The sequence below is a fragment of the Lepidochelys kempii genome, chromosome 6 (assembly GCF_965140285.1).
Source record: "Lepidochelys kempii isolate rLepKem1 chromosome 6, rLepKem1.hap1, whole genome shotgun sequence".
NCBI lineage: Eukaryota > Metazoa > Chordata > Testudines > Cheloniidae > Lepidochelys > Lepidochelys kempii.
The window spans coordinates 59,386,768-59,406,487 of NC_136385.1; positions in this window are offsets into that span (position 1 = coordinate 59,386,768).

Consider the following 19,720-nt stretch of genomic DNA (forward strand, 5'->3'; position numbering starts at 1 on the left):
CAAAGCTCTTTATTGAAGAGTGCACACAAGAATAGAGAGCAGCCCGTCTCCAAAGAGAACCAGCAGCCTCTAAGTAAAACTAATAGGTTTTTATAGACAGTTCGGTCACGTCACAGATTTATTCATAAAGGAGCCCACCCCCCCCCATGTTTGTTAAAATCCTCTTTCTCTATTATGCATGCACTTCTACCCCCTTATTGTAGATAACTTTTAGCAATTCACAGTCCTTCGCTAACTTTCTTATCGTATGGGTGTTAACCAGGAGACAAGGAGTTAAGAATAGGCATAACACAAAAACAAGGAGTGGAAATCAGCGCCTCCGTATCTCAACAAGACAGTTCCCAGAACATCTGGTACAAAAATGCAGGCCTCCCCTTTTTTCTTATTCCCTGCAACTTAAACAAGTATTCTTTCATTCTACTTATCTTGTTCAGGGACTTTCCCAGCAGCCTTTATTGGTCTGACTTTGGTTCGGTTGGCATAACTGCTTCATATTTAATTTTTCTCACCTAACAGTCCCCCCTTTGTCCCCAGAATGCCATAGGGGAACTCTTGGGACATACTGGCCTCTGTAAGTAGTGACTGGGGACCAATCACTGGTTGGTAGGGCACAGCTTGGTACCCAGCCAACATCCACATCTTAACATAACATACAAAACTATTAGGCCACAAACAATTACAATGGCACTACAAAGCAAGTTATGTAACCAGCCATCTATGTCTGGAACCCAATTGAACAAATTACTTCACCGTGAGTGGACTTGAAAGCTCTCCTTTATGGTCCTTTGCAACTTGCATAAGGTGGTTTGCTCTTTCCCAGGTGGCATTATAAACATCTGGAACATACACACAGCATTCTTGCCCAATTAATGCACATGTTCCTTCCTGGGAGGCCAGCAAAATATCTAATGCCAAGCGATTTTGAAGAACCATCTGCCTTGGTAGATTTGGCATCCAAACAAAAAAGACTAAGGCATCGGCAGTAGTATTGGCCATTATTTCCAACACTCCCTGAAGTCTCATGACTCCTTCCCCAATATGCCAAGTGGCACCTTCATAGGAAAAGACAAACCCCGCACATGCACCCGTCCAGTCATTTAGGGCACACCAAGTAAGGGGGCGAGAGTCATTTGCATCTTCTTCAGCCCCTCTTACATTCCTAATTTTTCCTTTAGAGAGACATGTGCGATATACTACAGGTGGCTCTAACCAAGCCAAGTAGCAGGATCTGCTCCAGGAAGGAGGGAGGGCTAGATATGCCTTGTTACCACACACCCAGTATACTCCGAAAAGGGTAGGAGTGACTTTGGACCAGGTATTATTAATAAGTTTGTACCATCCGGTCCAAGATGGGAGGAGGGAGAATTTAGCCGCGGAAGCATTAGAGGAACATACACACATAGTATGGAGTTGGCAGGTTTTACCCAAGTGTGCAATTTATAACGTAATGCTCAATCAACTTATGACCTTCGTACAAAGAATGTTTTTCTCCATGCAGATTGCACTTGTTACCTGCGAATCTATACCACGCGGAGGTGCAAGAGGTTGCCCCATCCAGGAGAGAGATATTAGGACCTCTCTTACTCCCAAAATGAGTGCCATTAAAGTAGGCTTTGCACTTACTATTACCCAAAGCTATTTTTTCCTTTTCTTAAGAGGCACCATTGACCAACCTATTTCCAAACTATGAGATACCTGCTTTCAGAGATGCCGGTATCAGCCCAGGTAATATTTAAATTATTTGTAGAATCCTTCCAGGATGGGGTCCAGGTCATATTCGCTAAACTAAGGGGAATAGAAACCATGGGAAGACCTTTGTGGCTATTAGCTGGCATTAATGAACACACCCAGCATGAAGTGTTTTGTAGGGCTGGCATTCGATCGAGCTTTCATTTCATGGGCAAGACGAATAAATGTATTAGAGCTGTGTGATTTTATAGTCTCAACTCCCCGTACCACCAAAAAAGAAAGATAACAAACAGATTAAAAAACACAAGAACACAGCTTAGAGACCAGGGCCAACCTTTCCTGAGAGGGCACCACCAACTCAAGGTTTTTTTAGCTACAGCTGGAGCTTCAGGTTGCCCAAAGGGATAGCGGTTCATTTGTCTTGAGCACAGATATAGTCTGCTTCTGATTTACCCGGTTCACGGTGGGGTGAACGTGCGTAGGTCCCTCGAAGTCCGATGCCGTCTGCTTCTGGGGAAGCTTTCTCCAGATCAGGTTCCCTAGCGGTGCTATACAGGTTAGCTCTGTCAGTGGACAAGGGAGAGGTTACGAGTACATCACCTTGTCCTTTCCCCTGCTGTCCAAAAGGAGGAAAGGAAAAAACCCAGAAGGAGGGACAGGCTGATCAGTGGTCGAAGTGAAGTCATCTTGAGGTGGAGGGGTCTTTTTGCAATAAGAAGCATGGGTCCAGGCAGTCAGTCCTTGGCACTTCACAGCGATGTTGGTAGTTAGCAGGACTTAATAAGGGCCTTTCCAGCATGGAGCCAGAGTAGTCTTTCGTTGATGGACCTTTATGTAGACCCAGTCCCCCGGTTTTAACAAATGGCAGATTTGCTCAGGATCCTTGGAGCAGGACTTCTTTCACCTGTAAATACAGAGACCTAACACATTTCATTAAATGTCTGGCAGTGTTTTACAGATCTCACAGCTACCTGGGCACATTCAAGCCCCCCTCTTTCTTGGCTGTCAGCCAAATCCTAGCTGTGAGTAGTATCCTTGGGTAGGCCAGCGTCTTATCTTTGGACTGAGCCTGCCAGCTACAGCATTGAATTAGAACGTCCTCCGTTCTTTTTCTTCTCTCCTTTTTGGCTTCTATTAACCTGCAAAGGAAACTTTCACTTTCCACTCACACACCTTTGTTCAAAAATGAACACATATACATTGCCCATTATACAGCACTTTAGTCTTATTGTTCAATGTATACCACATACACCCTTCGAGGAAAATGACTTCATTACAGAGCTTTGGAGCAACAAGCCAGGACAAGCACACCCACTTTTGAGGAGTCCACTTGGTACAACCTCTGGTGTTCAATAGCTTTCCTTCCTCCCCAGCCCTCTGGCTAGAAATCAGAGGTAGCCAGAAGGATCCCATGTATAATATGGGGAGTGGGTTAACCTTTCATGTCCTTGCTTCCAAAGACTGTTGGTGTGTGAATTTTAACAACAATTTCTTTTTTTAATTAAAAGATCTGGACAATGAAATTTTTTTTCCTTACTTAAGCAAATGTATTAAACTTTAGTAGATCACATTTTTCTGATATTATCCAAACACTTTGTATTTCAAGTTGAATAAAACAAGTATCTGCATTTTGATTTAACCCTTCTATTTAGTTTTAAACTAAACTGTCCTATGAAAAATTAAACACAGCAATTCTGGCCACAAGACAAACACCACAAGACAGGACATAGAACACAGAAAATAATTCCTATTGTGCCAGTAAATTCATGATATGTTGAATTGCTTTTCAGCTGGCATCAGTTTTCTCTGATTTTCTGAAAGACAAAAAGAGTATAGATCTACCCCTTCTTGGCAGTCAGTCATTGCTTAAAATATTTTCTTTTTATACAAATACCCTTGTTAATTGCAGGCAAAACAGAGGAATTACCCATATTTTCTTGTATTTGTTTTATAGCCAGCCCAGGTTTCAGTGGCTTTTACCTTATCAGTTAGGTAATTTACATTAAAACAAATGCTTTTTGGCTTGCTCTTGGATCCACAGCTTAAAGATTTTTACTTTAAAAAGGGCACAATAAACTTTACCAGACTTTTGATTGCCTTTTACTTTTAACTCCTGTTTTCACAACACACAGCTCTAAAAAGGAAAACAACCAACTATTGTAGCCCCTTAGAGTCTAATAGGATCTTAATTAAGTAGCATTATATATTTACATTCCTTTATACATTTGGGCGGTTAAGTTCCAATAAAACCCCTTATGTTCTTTTAGCTAATTTGACTAAATTTTTCATAGGCAAATTATTTCAATTACATAGTCTCTTTGCCTGGATTTATTTACAGACATTTCTTTGAAAAAAAGGCCCATTTTCCCTTCAGAATGGCTGCAAAGAAACCAAAATTTCTTTTTCTTTAGCATTTTTACAAACTTCAACTGATAATTCCCTCCAGCAACTACAGAGTTAACTTCTCGCTTTCTTTCCTTAAATCACTTGCTTATTTTCCAAAATGACACCCCAATCAACTCAGATTTTACCATTCCAATTATTATTCTCGGATTTACGTTTCCCATTCCTGTAATTATTTATTCCTCTTTTTTCACTATGCCCTCCAAGTTTCCAACCTGTTTTCTAATCTCTCTATCTGTTGCCTGCCTGCTTGGACCCGATTCTGTTTTTCTCTCTGAACTGTCCCTTCCATGAGCACCAGCTTTGTTCCACTACCAATTTAACAAGGAGGATGGGCTTCTTAATGGGCCCCCAGCCCTCCTGGTCTCTGCTCTTAAATTTTCTCACTCACAAGGGCTACCTGAGTCCTCCCCCCCCCCCCCCCCCAGTACTCCCCCATGAGGCTTGTCACCTGGACAGAAAGCACGGCCAATTGGCGGTTTAACTATTTAATTTCCTCTTATGGCAGACACACTGTTGTTACGGCATATGCTGAGCACAAATGGTTAAATTTTGACAAGTCTCTAAAGGACTGATACTTGCTTAGCCCGTGCTTCCTTTTCTGCCTGGAAGTCCTGTCTTAAGGCTTGCAACTGGTCCTGGGCATAGGTCAGAAAGCCGAGGGTAAGCCGGAGGAGGGGCAGAAGCAGGCATAGCACAAACGGGGCTAGAGACCCCTGAGATTAATAAGAAAAGGAGAAGGAAAGAGGACGTCCTTCTTTTGGCTTATAATTATACCATACAAACAAATAATCCATTTGTCCCGGTCTAAAATCGACCAAAGTATCTCTTAAGGAATCCATCCTGTCTGCGGAAAAAGTTCTGCAGGCTGGCCAATCTTTAGTCGGGGACAAATGAGTGGTGAAAGCTGGCCATTGAACCTGACATAAATTATTCATTTTTGATTTAGTTAACCCAGTAGTTCCAGAGATTCCCTTCCAATCTTTGATACTCAGAGATTGAACGGGGCGTCCCCCGGGCATTTACTGCCAAATTGTCCCATCCTATGTGGAAAGAGGACTCAAACCCACAATCCTCGACTCTTAGTATCAAGCAATCGCTTACCTCTCCAGGGACTCAAACCCTGAAGACCTTCTCTAGGGACTCGAACCCCAAAGACCTGGATCTGGAGCCTACTCAACGGTTAGGTGGATGTTGCTGGATTTCTATGGGCTCCTGCTGGTTCACAGAACACGCCTTATCGCCGACGCAGGGATCAGATCACTAGCAAGGCTCCTCGAAACCGGAGGATGCGCGCTGCGTTGCTTAAGAGTCTGACCCCGCACCAGAGAGTCAGACGGGTCCTGGTGGAGTCGCCAAATTGTCGAGGACTCGAACCCCAGACGGCACGGTTCATTGTCTGACCGGAGACAGACAGGCAACACCAGCAAGGTCCAAACACACAGCTCTTTATTGAAGAGTGCACACAAGAATAGAGAGCAGCCCGTCTCCAAAGAGAACCAGCAGCCTTTAAGTAAAACTAATAGGTTTTTATAGACAGTTCGGTCACGTCACAGATTTATTCATAAAGCAGCCCACCCCTCCCCTATGTTTGTTAAAATCCTCTATTATGCATGCACTTCTACCCCCTTATTGTAGATAACTTTTAGCAAATCACAGTCCTTCACTAACTTTCTTATCGGTATGGGTGTTAACCAGGAGACAAGGAGTTAAGAACAGGCATAACACAAAAACAAGGAGTGGAAATCAGCGCCTCCGTATCTCAACAAGATAGTTCCCAGAACATCTGGTACAAAAATGCAGGAATGCAGGCCTCCCCTTTTTTCTTACTCCCTGCAACTTAAACAAGTATTCTTTCATTCTACTTATCTCGTTCAGGGACTTTCCCAGCAACCTTTATTGGCCTGACTTTGGTTCGGTTGGCATAACTGCTTCATATTTAATTTTTCTCACCTAACAGTCCCATGTGTAACCTTCAATACCTTTGCCTCCAGGGACTGTTGGTGTGCAATTTCGACAACAATTTCTCCCATTAACACCTCTGGTTTTACAATACTGGAAACGTATTGCAGCCATTCATATTGATAAGTGTCAAACAATGATCTCTTTCTTTGTTTTAACAAATGCATCAAACCCTTAATATTTTCCAATATGACCCAGAACATTTTGTGTTCCAAAGTAGCTAGGGCAAGTATCTGCATTTCAGTGCATCCCATAGCTATGGCTATGTAGTTTCCTATTTTTAAATTTTTTCTTATGCATTAGCCATGTGGTAGTATTAAGCCATTGTCAAAGATTCCAGCGGGCTTTTAAGTTACCTAGACCAATTTGGACCAAGTCTACATTGGCATGTACTTGGTTTTGAGTCAGGCTGTCCTGTAGCTGCGACAGAGAGCTTAATTTATTTTTAAGTACCTGCAGGTTTGCAGTATTTAATTTTTTTAAACACACAACAGTGCTAGCAACAAGATAAAACATGAGACAAAACATAGAACACAAAACAAAATTTCTATTGTGACAGTAGATTTATGGTATTGGGTTGCTCTTCAGCTGGCGTCAGCTTTTCCTGATTTTCTGAAAGACAAAAAGAACATGTTTCTATCCCTTTTGGGGTGACAGATTATTGCTTAAAATATTTCTTTTACAAATACCCTTGCTGATTGCAGGCAAAACAGAGGAATTACCCCCATATTTTCCTGTGTTTGTTCTATAGGCAGGCCAGGTTTCAATGGCTTCTATCTTTTAAGGGTTATGGGGAAATTTTCCCACTGTTTAGTCATTAAATTCATGAGGTGGGGTACCTCAGTTTTCCTTCTTATACAGCAGACCAAGTTTATAATGTGTTTTCTGCTATGTTAAGCTTTAAGTTTATTTACAGGTAATAACTGAGAAGCATCATTACCATATGACTTTAAAGGATTTTTCCAAAAATCATACACAGTATACATTGTTATGGGGTACTTATTATCATTAGATTTATTAAAGTTATCTTGTTATACCATGCCTCTTATTTAGACAATTTGTTTGCTGACCAGGTTTGTCCTATATCTGCAGCTCCTTTGTGCTGCCAGTTCTTTCCTTCATTTAACAGTTAGGTAATTTGCATTTTCACAGACGCTTTCTGCTTTTGGATTTAAAGCTATATTAAAAGGGACACAATCAGCTTTCACCAAAGTTTTGATCACTTTTTTAACTTCTGCTTCCAAAACACACAGCAATCTGAAAAAGAAAACCCAAACTACTGTGGCTCCCTTTGGAGCCCTAATAGCATTTTAATTAGGCAGCATGGTATGTTTGCATTTCTTTTGCCCCTTCTACAATATACCCCGCACATGTTCTGAGGAAAATGTACATTCCTTCCATAGTTTAACCTCTATAACATTATCCATATTCATTTTTACATAAGGTGTAACTATTTCTTTTTTTTTTTTTTTTTGCTTACAGAGTTTTCATGTACCTTTATCAAAGTGACAGTCTGATTACTTGGAGCCATTTTAAGACTCAGTGTTTCTAACATTGCTTCTTTTTGTTTTGTGCACCTCACCCCTGCTGTTGCTTCAGAGAGGCACTGTCTTTTTTAATTTCTTATTCATTTATTTTTTTACTACAGCTCTCATCTGCTATTTTGTTACAAAAACAAACACACACCAACCAACCAAAAAAAAAAAAAATCCAGAATCTTTTTTTCTATTCTCCTGATTTTGACTGCCCTGCTGCCGCCACAACTTAAAAACATTTTAAATTTTGTAAAGCATTGAGTTACCTTTTAAGGGTAAAATGCCAAATCCCAAAGCTAAACACTAATCACCTGTGTCCAGCAAAAAGGTCTGTCAGTTTTGCAACTTTGAATTAAAGAGTCAAATAGATTTTTAGTGGCATTATTTAAAACAAAAACAAAACCAGTTGGTCCTTAGAACTTTACATATTTACAAACAGATAGATACATACACATTATCTTTTCCTTAACATCCCTTCCACACCGCTCTGTTTTTTTACGTCTTACATTCCCTTTATACATTTGAGGCAGTTAAGTTCCAATAGAACCCCCTTGTGTTCTTTTAGCAAATTTGACTAAATTGCCCAGTCAAATTATTTGAATCAGATAGTTTATTTTTGCCTGGCTAATTTACAGACATTCCTTTGGGAAAGGCTCATTTTTCCTTCAGAATGGCTGCAAAGAAACCAAGAATGCTCTGTCTTGAACACTTTTCCTTTTTAACATTTTCACAAAGTTTAGCTGCTCAATTCCCTCCAGCCTCTGCAGAGTTAACTTTTTCACTCTCTTTTCTCTTTGTAATTATGCCTGGGGGTGCCGTACATAGGACCTTCTCCCCCTTCACCTGCTGTAATGGCTGCTACCTGTTTAGAGGCAAAGTTCAATTTTTGTCTCAGACTCTGAATTAGTGATTTACAACTACTATGATTTGCAGGTGCTCTGCCCTGCTTCAAGGTTAATTTCTTTACCATACCTTGGAGCACATGATTCTCTCTTTCAATTTTCTCAGAGGCTTTAGCTTAGTCTGCCAGGAATCTCTCTCTCTTTTTGCATTCCTGGAGTGCCTCTTTCACTATTTTCAGCTGACTTTGGGTATTTGTAGCCAGCACCTTCCAATTGTCTGCTCCCTTTTCTGTTTGTGCCTTTTCCTCTTTACATGAAGACAAGTGGAGGTAAGAATCCTTACTTGCCTCCCACAACAACCAAATTGCTACTGCATCTCTTTTTACAGCACTAGAAGGTTTGTATATGAGCCAATCTATCCTCTAGGTCCGAAATAGTGCAGACGTCAGCTAGGGCTTGTTTAGTCCAAGGACTGTACCCACATTTTTGAAGGATTTGTTTAAAGGGTGTAATTTTTTTTTTTTAAACAAAAGGTGAGGTTGGAGTTCCCTCTGACTCCATTCCTCCCTCTGGTACTGGCTTGCCCTGTTTTCTTTTAAACATCTTAACACAGATATTTCAATCTCTTTGTCACTCCTGGTATTACTGAGCAAGTGACACAGCCTAGATTCTGAAATCATAGCTTATCAAATTTCCTTGTCACACCTGGCACAGGTCAGCGAGTGATACAGCATAGATTCTCTGAACCTGCTACTCCTTATTCCAGCGAGTAGCTTAGCCTGGCCCTTAGACCTTCTTGCTGCCCCGATACCTCAGTGAGCAATAGGACTTAGGTTTAGTATCGTATAGTAATCGTAGCTTAATCTATGCGTTTTTCCCCTGCTACCTTCTCGGAGGCCAGCAGGTCTGGTTAACCTAATAGAAAGGCCTAGCTCAATAGAGCTGGCGGTGTGCACACCAATATTTACAATAACTGAGGCTTTTTACCAGTATTCCCCCTTTCACAATTCTCCACCAAAATGTTATACCAATAAAATAAAAACCAGCAGGATCTTATTTAAAGGGGAAAAGACAAAATATCACATTTATTGTGAATACAGAAAGAATCATAGTAAGCAGTTAGTTATAGCTATAACATTCCATTCAATCTCATATTTTATTCACACACACACAGGTTCTGCAAGGTTGTTATCATAGTTACCAGCCTTAGAGTTTCTCATGCCAAGCCACTGGCCAGGTGGCCTGGACATGAGGAGGGAGCAGGGCCTTGTCAGATACTCATCTGATGCTTCTGGAAGTTGGTTTGCAAAATCAGACCCCAAAGTTCTCACTTTCTAGAGTCCATTTTTATAGGAATTTCTTCCTATGCCAGTCTATGGGAATTGCTTCATCATGCTGCTGCTGAATCAATCAGCAGACGGCACATTCCTGACGGCTCCGTGCTGCCAGATGTTATCTTGTTCTTTGGTTCTCCCATCCTTGAGGCTGTTGGGTAGATTCCACCCTGCCCTCTGGGGGTCCTCTGGTTATTTCCACTTGACGCCTTCTTCAGCCAATGGACTCTGGATTCTCTTAGGCTGGCCCCTCCCTGATCATTCAGTTATTATCCACACCAAGCATCCATCCACATACATCCTCTATCTCTATTTTAATCACAATTGTTAACAAAGCGAGATGAATACAACAAAAGGGCAGGGAGTCTCTGGGTGCTGTTTCTGTTGTTACAGAGTATTGCTTTGAGTCTCTCTGTGTGTGAGTAGTTGTTGTTACAAAGAATTGCTTTGAGAACAGACTCTGTCTTAGAATGTAGTAACACAATTAGCAGCTTGCAAGTTTCACACAGAGAGGGAGAGAAACAGTACCAAAAACCAAGAGACCTCTTAATTAGTAATTCCCCATAGTTAAAATTCCAGGGTATCAAACTCATTTGTGATTTTAATACAGAACTTCTTTAATATGATCCAACATAATCCCCCTTTTGACACTAAGATTTATAATCGTCAGTGTCACTTTCTGTGTAGCCTATTCAAGAGAAGGTACTGTGAGGCAATTTGAGTTTGTGATTCCAATTCATCCCACATACATGATCCTAATGATGTATCTGTACTACCAGGTTCTGGGGCAACAGGCAAGTTGAGGGACATCCACTTTTGAGGAGTCCATTCAGTGCAACCTCTAGTGTCCAATAGCTTCCCTCCCTCCCCAACCCACTGGCTCGAGGTCCAGGGTAGCCAGAAGGATTCCATGTGTAATATGGAGAGTGGGCTAACCTTCAATACCTTTGCCTCCAGGGACTGTTGGGAGAAATTGTTGTCAAAATTGCACACCATTAACACGTCTGGTTTTACAATACTGGAAACGTATTGCGTCCATTCATATTGATAAGTGTCAAACAATGATCTCTTTCTTTGTTTTTGTATAAGGCTGTCCTGTAGCTGGGACAGAGAGCTTAATTTATTCTTAATTACCTGCAGGTCTGCAGTATTTAATTTTTTTTTAAAACACACAACAGTGCTAGCAACGAGACAAAACACAGAACACAAAACACAATTTCTATTGTGACAGTAGATTCATGGTATTGGGTTGCTCTTCAGCTAGCGTCAGCTTTTCCTGATTTTCTGAAAGACAAAAAGAACATGTTCCTACCCTTTTTGGGGTGGCAGATTATTGCTTAAAATATTTCTTTTACAAATACCCTTGCTGATTGCAGGCAAAACAGAGGAATTACCCCCATATTTTCCTGTGTTTGTTCTATAGGCAGGCCAGGTTTCAATGGCTTCTATCTTTTAAGGGTTATGGGGAAATTATCCTGTTTAGTCATTAAAGCTATGAGGTGGGGTACCTCAGGTTCCCTTCTTATACAACAGACCAAGTTTATAACGTTTTTTCTGCTGTGTTAAGCTTTAAGTTTATTTACAGGTAATAACTGAGAAGCATCATTACCATATGACTTTAAAGGATTTTTCCAAAAATCATACACATTATACATTGTTATGGGGTACTTATTATCATTAGATTTATTAAAGTTATCTTGTTATACCATGCCTCTTATTTAGACAATTTGTTCGCTGACCAGGTTTGTCCTTTATCTGCAGCTCCTTTGTGCTGCCAGTTCTTTCCTTCCTTTATCAGTTATGTAATTTGCATTTTCACAGCTTTAAATCCAAAAGCAGAAAGCGTCTTTCTTAAAAGGGACAGGATCAACTTTCACCAAAGTTTTGATTACTTTTTTTAACTTCTGCTTCCAAAACACACGGCAATCTGAAAAAGAAAACCCAACCTATTGTCAGGTTTCAGAGTAACAGCCGTGTTAGTCTGTATTCGCAAAAAGAAAAGGAGTACTTGTGGCACCTTAGAGACTAACCAATTTATTAGAGCATAAGCTTTCGTGAGCTACAGCTCACTTCATCAGATGCATATCGTGGAAACTGCAGCAGACTTTATATATACACAGAGAATATGAACCAATACCTCCTCCCACCCCACTGTCCTGCTGGTAATAGCTTATCTAAAGTGATCATCAGGTGGGCCATTTCCAGCACAAATCCAGGTTTTCTCACCCTCCACCCCACCCCATTGTAGCTCCCTTTGGAGCCCTAATAGCAATTTAATTAGGTAACATAGTATGTTTGCATATCTTTTGCCCCTTCTACAATATACCCCCCCCCCCGCACATGTTCTGGGGAAAATGCACATTCCTTCCATAATTTAACTTCTATAACATTATCCATATTCATTTTTACATAAGGTGTAACTATTTTTTTTTTTTTTGCTTACAGAGTTTTCATGTACCTTTATCAAAGTGACAGTCTGATTACTTGGAGCCATTTTAAGACTCAGTGTTTCTAACATTGCTTCTTTTTGTTTTGTGCACCTCACCCCTGCTGTTGCTTCAGAGAGGCACTGTCTTTTTTAATTTCTTATTCATTTATTTTTTTACTACAGCTCTCATCTGCTATTTTGTTACAAAAACAAAACAAACAAACAAAAACCAACCAACCAACAAGAATCCAGAATTTTTTTTTCTATTCTCCTGATTTTGACTGCCCTGCTGCCGCCACAACTTAAAAACATTTTAAATTTTGTAAAGCATTGAGTTACCTTTTAAGGGTAAAATGCCAAATCCCAAAGCCAAACAACACTAATCACCTGTGTCCAGCAAAAAGGTCTGTCAGTTTTGCAACTTTGAATTAAAGAGTCAAATAGATTTTTAGTGGCATTATTTAAAACAAAAACAAAACCAGTTGGTCCTTAGAACTTTATACATTTACACACATACAGATAGATACATACACTTTTTCTTTTCCTTAAGATCCCTCCACACTGCTCTGTTTTTTACATCTTATACTCTCTCTTTCCGTTTTCTCAGAGGCTTTAGCTTGGTCTGCCAGGAATCTTTCTCTCTTTTTGCATTCCTGGAGTGCCTCTTTCACTATTTTCAGCTGACTTTGGGTATTTGTAGCCAGCACCTTCCAATTGTCTGCTCCCTTTTCCGTTTGTGCCTTTTCCTCTCTACCTGAAGACAAGTGGAAGTAAGAATCCTTTCTTGCCTCCCACAACAACCAAATTGCTGCTGCATCTCTTTTTACAGCACTAGAAGGTTTGTATATGCGGATATACTGAGTCAATCTATCCTCTGGGTCCAAAATAGTGCAGACATCAGCTAGGGCTTGTTTAGTCCAAGGACTGTGCCCACATTTTTGAAGGATTTGTTTAAAAGGTGTAATTTCTTTAACAAAAGGTGAGGTTGGAGTTCCAGGTTGGATATTAGGAAAAACTATTTCACTAGGAGGGTGGTGAAGCATTGGAATCCATTACTTAGGGAGGTGGTGGAATCTCCTTCCTTAGAGGTTTTTAAGGCCCAGCTTGACAAAGCCCTGGCTGGGATGATTTAGTTGGTGGTGTTCCTGCTTTAAGCAGGGGGTTGGACTAGATGACCTCCTGAAGTCCCTTCCAACTCTGATATTCTATGATTCTATATCATTTGTGAAAGGGCCACAAAACCATTTTGCCAAGCGTCGGGTTCATCTGCCCCGAAATTCCTGATGAACTTAGTGCTGGGCGCAGGGTTAAATCAAATAAATTGTCTTATGGACCTACACCCCATAATGAACTTAATACAGATATTGCTTCCCTGGAATATAGTCGAGGTAGAGGAACAAGGACTAGTTGTTGTGTATATGTAGGGAGATAAATTTACATTGGTTTCAGACCACAACTTGTTTAAGTGGCTTCATTAATACAATTTTAAAATCCACTGACAGTTAAAAAGGGGCTGGCTAAAAGCCAATGATCTTGGTGCTTGTGCGTTTTAGTAAATGTTTCTGGCATGTTCAGCTTGGTGGTTCAGCAGAACTCTGGGTTTCTTCTGAGGTTTGAATTCATACCGCCTCCAGAACTAAAAATGAAATTCAGAGAGAGACCGTAGCATTCCACAGGCTGTGTCACAAAACCCACTAAACTCCCCCACAGCCTTCTCAAGACACACTGTTCTCATTTCTTACCTTCAGCCATCTTATCCTGCAAGTGGTTCCCCCATCTGGCTCTTCAGCAGACAGCTGGCAGGCCCCCTCTACTTAATTCTACTCTGCAGCGTCTTCTGGAGGAGGAAGCAGTCACTCACCACAGCTTTCTGTAGCAGTAAGACCAGGAAATTCCTCTACAGCTACTTCTCTACTACCACTCCTTAAACTCTGGGCTAAGTGTCACTCCAGAGTTCATGAGGATGTAAGGAAATCCCCAAGGGGCAGACCTCAGTTCTTAGCAAATGGTTCAGAAGGGATTTTGGTGATGTGGCCCCATTGCTTGGCCTTTCTTTCCAAGGTGGCAATAAAGGTGGTGGGCTAACAGTCTGCCCAGGGAATTCCAGAACGTGAGGCCGTGGGGACTTTGCATGGCAGATAACTAGAGGTAATGGGGGTGCCAGGGGCTTGTTGGAGGAGATTGCAGTGAGGAGGTTCCTGTCCCAAATCAGCTGGTTTCAAAAGATCCCCCAAGTCAGGTGAAACTCACCTGCTCCTATTTTTCTGCCCTAATTGGAAATTTCCAGAGATTCATTGAGCCTCTCACTTCGCCCACAGGAATGTTCTTCACAGAAGATTCAAGCAGGCAATTTTTGCCTTGTTTGTAGTATTGTTACAAGTAATGTGTGCATCTCTAGGTTAAAGGGGGTTTTATTATTATTTAATAGCCTGATGCAAACATTTAATGCTTTGTTACTGGTGGAGTTTCTTGCAACTGGCTGCAGGTGTAGAATTTTTCAGAAGGCTGCCATGGTGTCTTCTATACACTGGCTTCCAAGGGATGGGCCAGATGGGACTAATCTGTCTTTACTTCCTCTGATTCTATCATTCCACAAGGTTCAGGTTCCAAACCAAAGGTTCAAACTCCAGATCTCACAATATTTCTTAGGTGTATTTACATAAACTATTCATGCCCATCACAGCTGAAAACATAGAATCCTAGAATCACAGAACTGGAAGGGACCTTGAGAGGTCATCTAGTCCAGTCCCCTGCACTTGTGGCAGGACTAAGTATTATCTAGACCATCCCTGACAGGTGTTTGTCTAACCTGGTCTTAAAAATCCCCAATGATGGAGATTCCACAACCACCCTGACCGTTAGGAAGCTTTTCCTCATGTCCAACCTAAACCGCCCTTGCCGCAATTTAAGCCCTTTGCTTCTTGTCCTATCCTCAGAGGTTAAGAAAAAAAAATATTCCTCCTCCCTGTAACAACCTTTTACATACTTGAAAACTGTTATTATGTCCCCTCTCAGTCTTCTCTGAAAACCCAATTTTTTCAATCTTCCCCCACAGGTCATGTTTTCTAGACCTTTAATCGTTTTTGTTGCTCTTCTCTAGACTCTCTCCAGTTTGTCCACATCCTTCCTGAAATGTGGCGCTAAGACCTGGACACAATACTCCAGTTGAGGCCTAATCAGCGCAGAGTAGAGCGGAATAATTACTTCTCGTGTCTTGCTTACAACACTCCTGCTAATGCATCCCAGAATGATGTTCGCTTTTTTCGCAACAGTGTTACGCTATTGACTCATATTTAGCTTGTGGTCCACTATGAGCCCCGGATCTCTTTCCACAGTAATCCTTCATAGGCAGGTTTCAGAGTAACAGCCGTGTTAGTCTGTATTCGCAAAAAGAAAAGGAGTACTTGTGGCACCTTAGAGACTAACCAATTTATTTGAGCATAAGCTTTCGTGAGCTACAGCTCACTTCAGATGAAGTGAGCTGTAGCTCACGAAAGCTTATGCTCAAATAAATTGGTTAGTCTCTAAGGTGCCACAAGTACTCCTTTTCTTCTTCCTTCATAGGCAGTCATTTCTCATTTTGTATGTGTGCAACTGATTGTTCCTTCCTAAATGGAGTACTTTGCATTTGTTTTTATTGAATTTCATCCTATTTACTTCAGACCATTTCTCCAGTTTGTCCAGATCATTTTGAATTATAATCCTATCCTCCAAAGCACTTGCATCCCCTCCTAGCTTGGTATGATCCGCAAACTTTATAAGTGTACTCTGTATGCCATTATCTAAATCACTGATGAAGATATTGAACAGAACCAGACCCAGAACTGATCCCTGCAGGACCTCACTCGTTATGCTCTGCCAGCATGACTGTGAACCACTGATAACTACTCACTGGGAACATTTTTCCAAACAGTTTTGCACCCACTTTATAGTAGCTCCACCTAGGTTGCATTTCTAGTTTGTTAATGAGGTCATGCAAGACTGTATCAAAAGTTTTACTAAAGTCTACATGATCTGCCACTGCACTCTAGTGGCTCACCATGTGATCTGTTACTAGGGTTGTTTTCAGGAAAATGCAAGGGACCTCCACCAATGTGAGGGTCATGTTTACCACCCACAATCCAGTGCTGCATGGTGTAGAGAAGTATCTGCTTCATGCAGAAAGAACTCTGCAGTGAGAACAGTTTGAGTCCTGTCTGGAACCAGGATCCATTCTGTAATGTTTGTGCCTCAGACCCACTGCAGATTCCTCCTTCCTCCTCTTTTACCAGAAACTTCAAACCATGCAACCTTCTAATGTCCTTCACCAACACATTTACCTAGTGGACACATTCCCTATTCTGCTAGTGTCCAAACCCCTCTAATCCCCGGAGGACAGACTCCTCCTCCCAGCTGATAGAAGAATTTGTGGCAGAAGAAGAAAGTCTAAATTTGAATCTTGACGCTTTTAACCTCAGGGATGTGGCAGATTTGTTTGAACAGAAGCAGCAGGTGGGAGGCTCAGACAATGGAGCGGAGAGAGTTCCACAGGGCTCCACCTGCAGCCTAACAGAGGCTTGTTTCTGGGGAGCGGGCTGGGAGAGCATTGGGGGAAGGAAGTGGAGAGTGAACCTGTGACTTAATCTTTCTAAAGATTGGGAAGGGAAATAGCACAGCCACCAAGGCTGCAGTAGGCTATGTTGCCCTGTGCCTGGGGAGGGGAGGAGGCGGGGTATTCCATTCCACAAGCCCCATAGTACTCTGTGGAGTACAGCCGAGCATAGGCAAACCACCCAGGGTGATCTGATTTCCTGTACAAACATAAGAGTAAGAAGAATAAATGAGTTGCAGTACATTCGCCTTTACTCAACCAGCTAAAATCCGTATGACCTTCCAGCTAAACTTTACGGGTCTGCTCCTATCCACTTCCATTAAAGTCCATGGGAGTTTTGCCATTGACTCCAATTTGAACAGGATCAGACCTTTGGGCATGAGTTTCCAGCCAGCTTGTTGAGATGTAGCTCAGCAGCCAGTGGCTGGGAAGGAAATATGGAGTTCGGGCTTTGAGAGCGGACAGTAGGATTGTGTAACAGAAACAGGCGACACCACTTTCTCCAGTGGGACCAAATGTTTCTGAGGTTCAAATTTTGTTCTGGTGCATTTTTCTGGTGCTGAGTATATGCAGTTCCTGTCATGATGGGGAGCCCTGCCATCCTGTCAGAAATGAACACCCTCCTTTGAGTCCAGCCCCCCCCCACCCAATGGCAACACTAGTAACTGCAGAGGGATTGGTGGGAATCAAAGGCAGGAGAGTGTGACATTGCTGTGATCAGAGTAACTGCAGAGGTGGGTAGGGGCTGGCGGAGACTGATGAGGAGAGAGGAAGGGAGGCTGAAGCAGAAAGAGGGACAGACCTGGAGCCATGAGATTTAAAGGGTGAAATCTGTCCCCAATGGCAGCATTGACTTCAGTGGGGTCACGATTTCACCTGAAGTACGTAGCTCAGCTGCTGCAAAGCTCTTGTAAATTTTCAGTTATCTAAGATTACCATAACTGTGGTTCTAAGATCACCAGAAATTGCCATGCCTGCAAAACGTGCCTGTAATGCTAATTAGGGTTGCCAGGAGTTTATATCAAACTTTCTTGCTACTGGAAGAGGCCAGTGCTTCTTCTGGAAGACCAGCAACACAGTCTGAATATCACTGGTTTGGAGGGACTTGTATTCCATCCTTTGAATCTCTCTCTCTCTCTCTCTCTCTCTCTCTCTGATTATCAGATGGCTGTATAAAAAAATTTGGGGGGGGGGGGAGTTTTTGAGATTCTGAAAAATGGGGAAAAAAAAACAAACCAGCAAGTCACTAGGTGCAAATTCTTAGACTTTACAACCCTGCCTGTGTTGGCCTGGCTAGGTGTGTGACCAGGACTTAGAAAAATACAGGGGTGGGTCTAGATCAATAGTCTGCTGTGGGAAAGAGAACTTGATCCTAGAAAAGGGACTTGTATTCTCCAGATCCCCGGGGGGTCCTCCCAGCCCTTCGGGACAGGAAAGAAATATGGACACAAGCACATGCGATTCCAAGGGGTTAAGCAACAAATATGAAAGTGCATTTTAATCCCAACCAACATTATATGTCATGCATAGGTTTGATTATAGAGAGTACTTTCTTCATCAGCTGAGAGAGAGGGTTATGAAGATTACTCTGCGAGGTCTCATGTTTTGCTGTGGTGTTGGTGATCAATGTACAGAGAGAATACACGCTCCCATGGATGGACTGCTGGATGGCACACAGAGATATGGCCGGACTGACCGTATCAAACAGGCAACACAATTAAATAAATATCTCTTCAGCAATAATTACATGGCTCGTGAGCTGTGCCCCTGTGAGCCCCCTCCTGTTCAGAGCCACACAGAGGATGTCAACACTGCAACTGGGACAGCAAGTGTAGGCGTCTCTGAGCTAGCTTTGATTGAACTACCTTGCTAAATATATCAGTGCAGATGGGGCAGGATGGGCTAGCTGCCGGAGTACATACCTAGGGTCCCAGATGGGACTGTGCTTAGGTGGCTAGCCCATGCCGTGCTGGCTACAATGCTATTTTTAGTGAGCAAGCTCAGGTATGTCTACTCGTGCTGCAGTCACACTTCCTGATTTTTTTGTAGACGTACCTTTAGCCAGTGTCACTCCTGGCATGTAAATTGGAATCTCTTTAGCTATTTTATCTTCTAACTGAGAGGCAGGAGGAACTCCCTGGTGCTCGCACTGCGGGACTCTCTTAAATTCACCATTACAATGAACTAAACAGCAGGCTAGTGAAGTGACAGAGGCTGTCAGTACTAATACTTACGAACACAAACTGATCGCCAGCTGAGATCAGGAAGAAATGCATCCCCATGGTACAGAGTACTGTACAGTTAGATGAACTGGGGAGCTTTGAGACCTTCCTCTGAAACACAAAGCACTGGCCACTGTGGGCACTACAGACTAGACAGATCTCTGGTTCGGCTCAGTGTGGCATAATCTTTGTTTCAATTATTTATTTATATTTAAAATAATACTACTACTAATTAAAAAAAAAAAAAGCCTCTCCCAGGCTGTAGGTGCCCTAACATCAGTAATAGCATAATAAAATCACAGCAGTGTTCAGTTGTCATTGCAATGGGAATTCCTTCCCATCCTTTCCTCAAGATGGAAAGCATCCCTTCAGCCTTCTCCCAAAACCTGATCCAATAGATAGCTTTTGTAGCATGCCCTGAAGGTCACCACATTTGGGTTATTTTGGACCAAGTGGGACAACAAGTTCCAGAGACTTGGAACCCACCCAGAGAAGGCTCTCCCAGCTGCCACCTCCCCTTTTTTATCATGAGGGAAATCCAGCTCAGGCTCCCCTTCTTGTGACAGAATAACATGGGGAAAGAGGTGATCCCTTCAGTTGGCTGGTCCCAGACAATACAGGACTTTACAAGTCATAATCAACACCTTAAACTCTCCCCAGAGACTGATGGGCAGTCAGTGGAGAACCTGGAGCACTGCTTTCCTGTAATCCCAG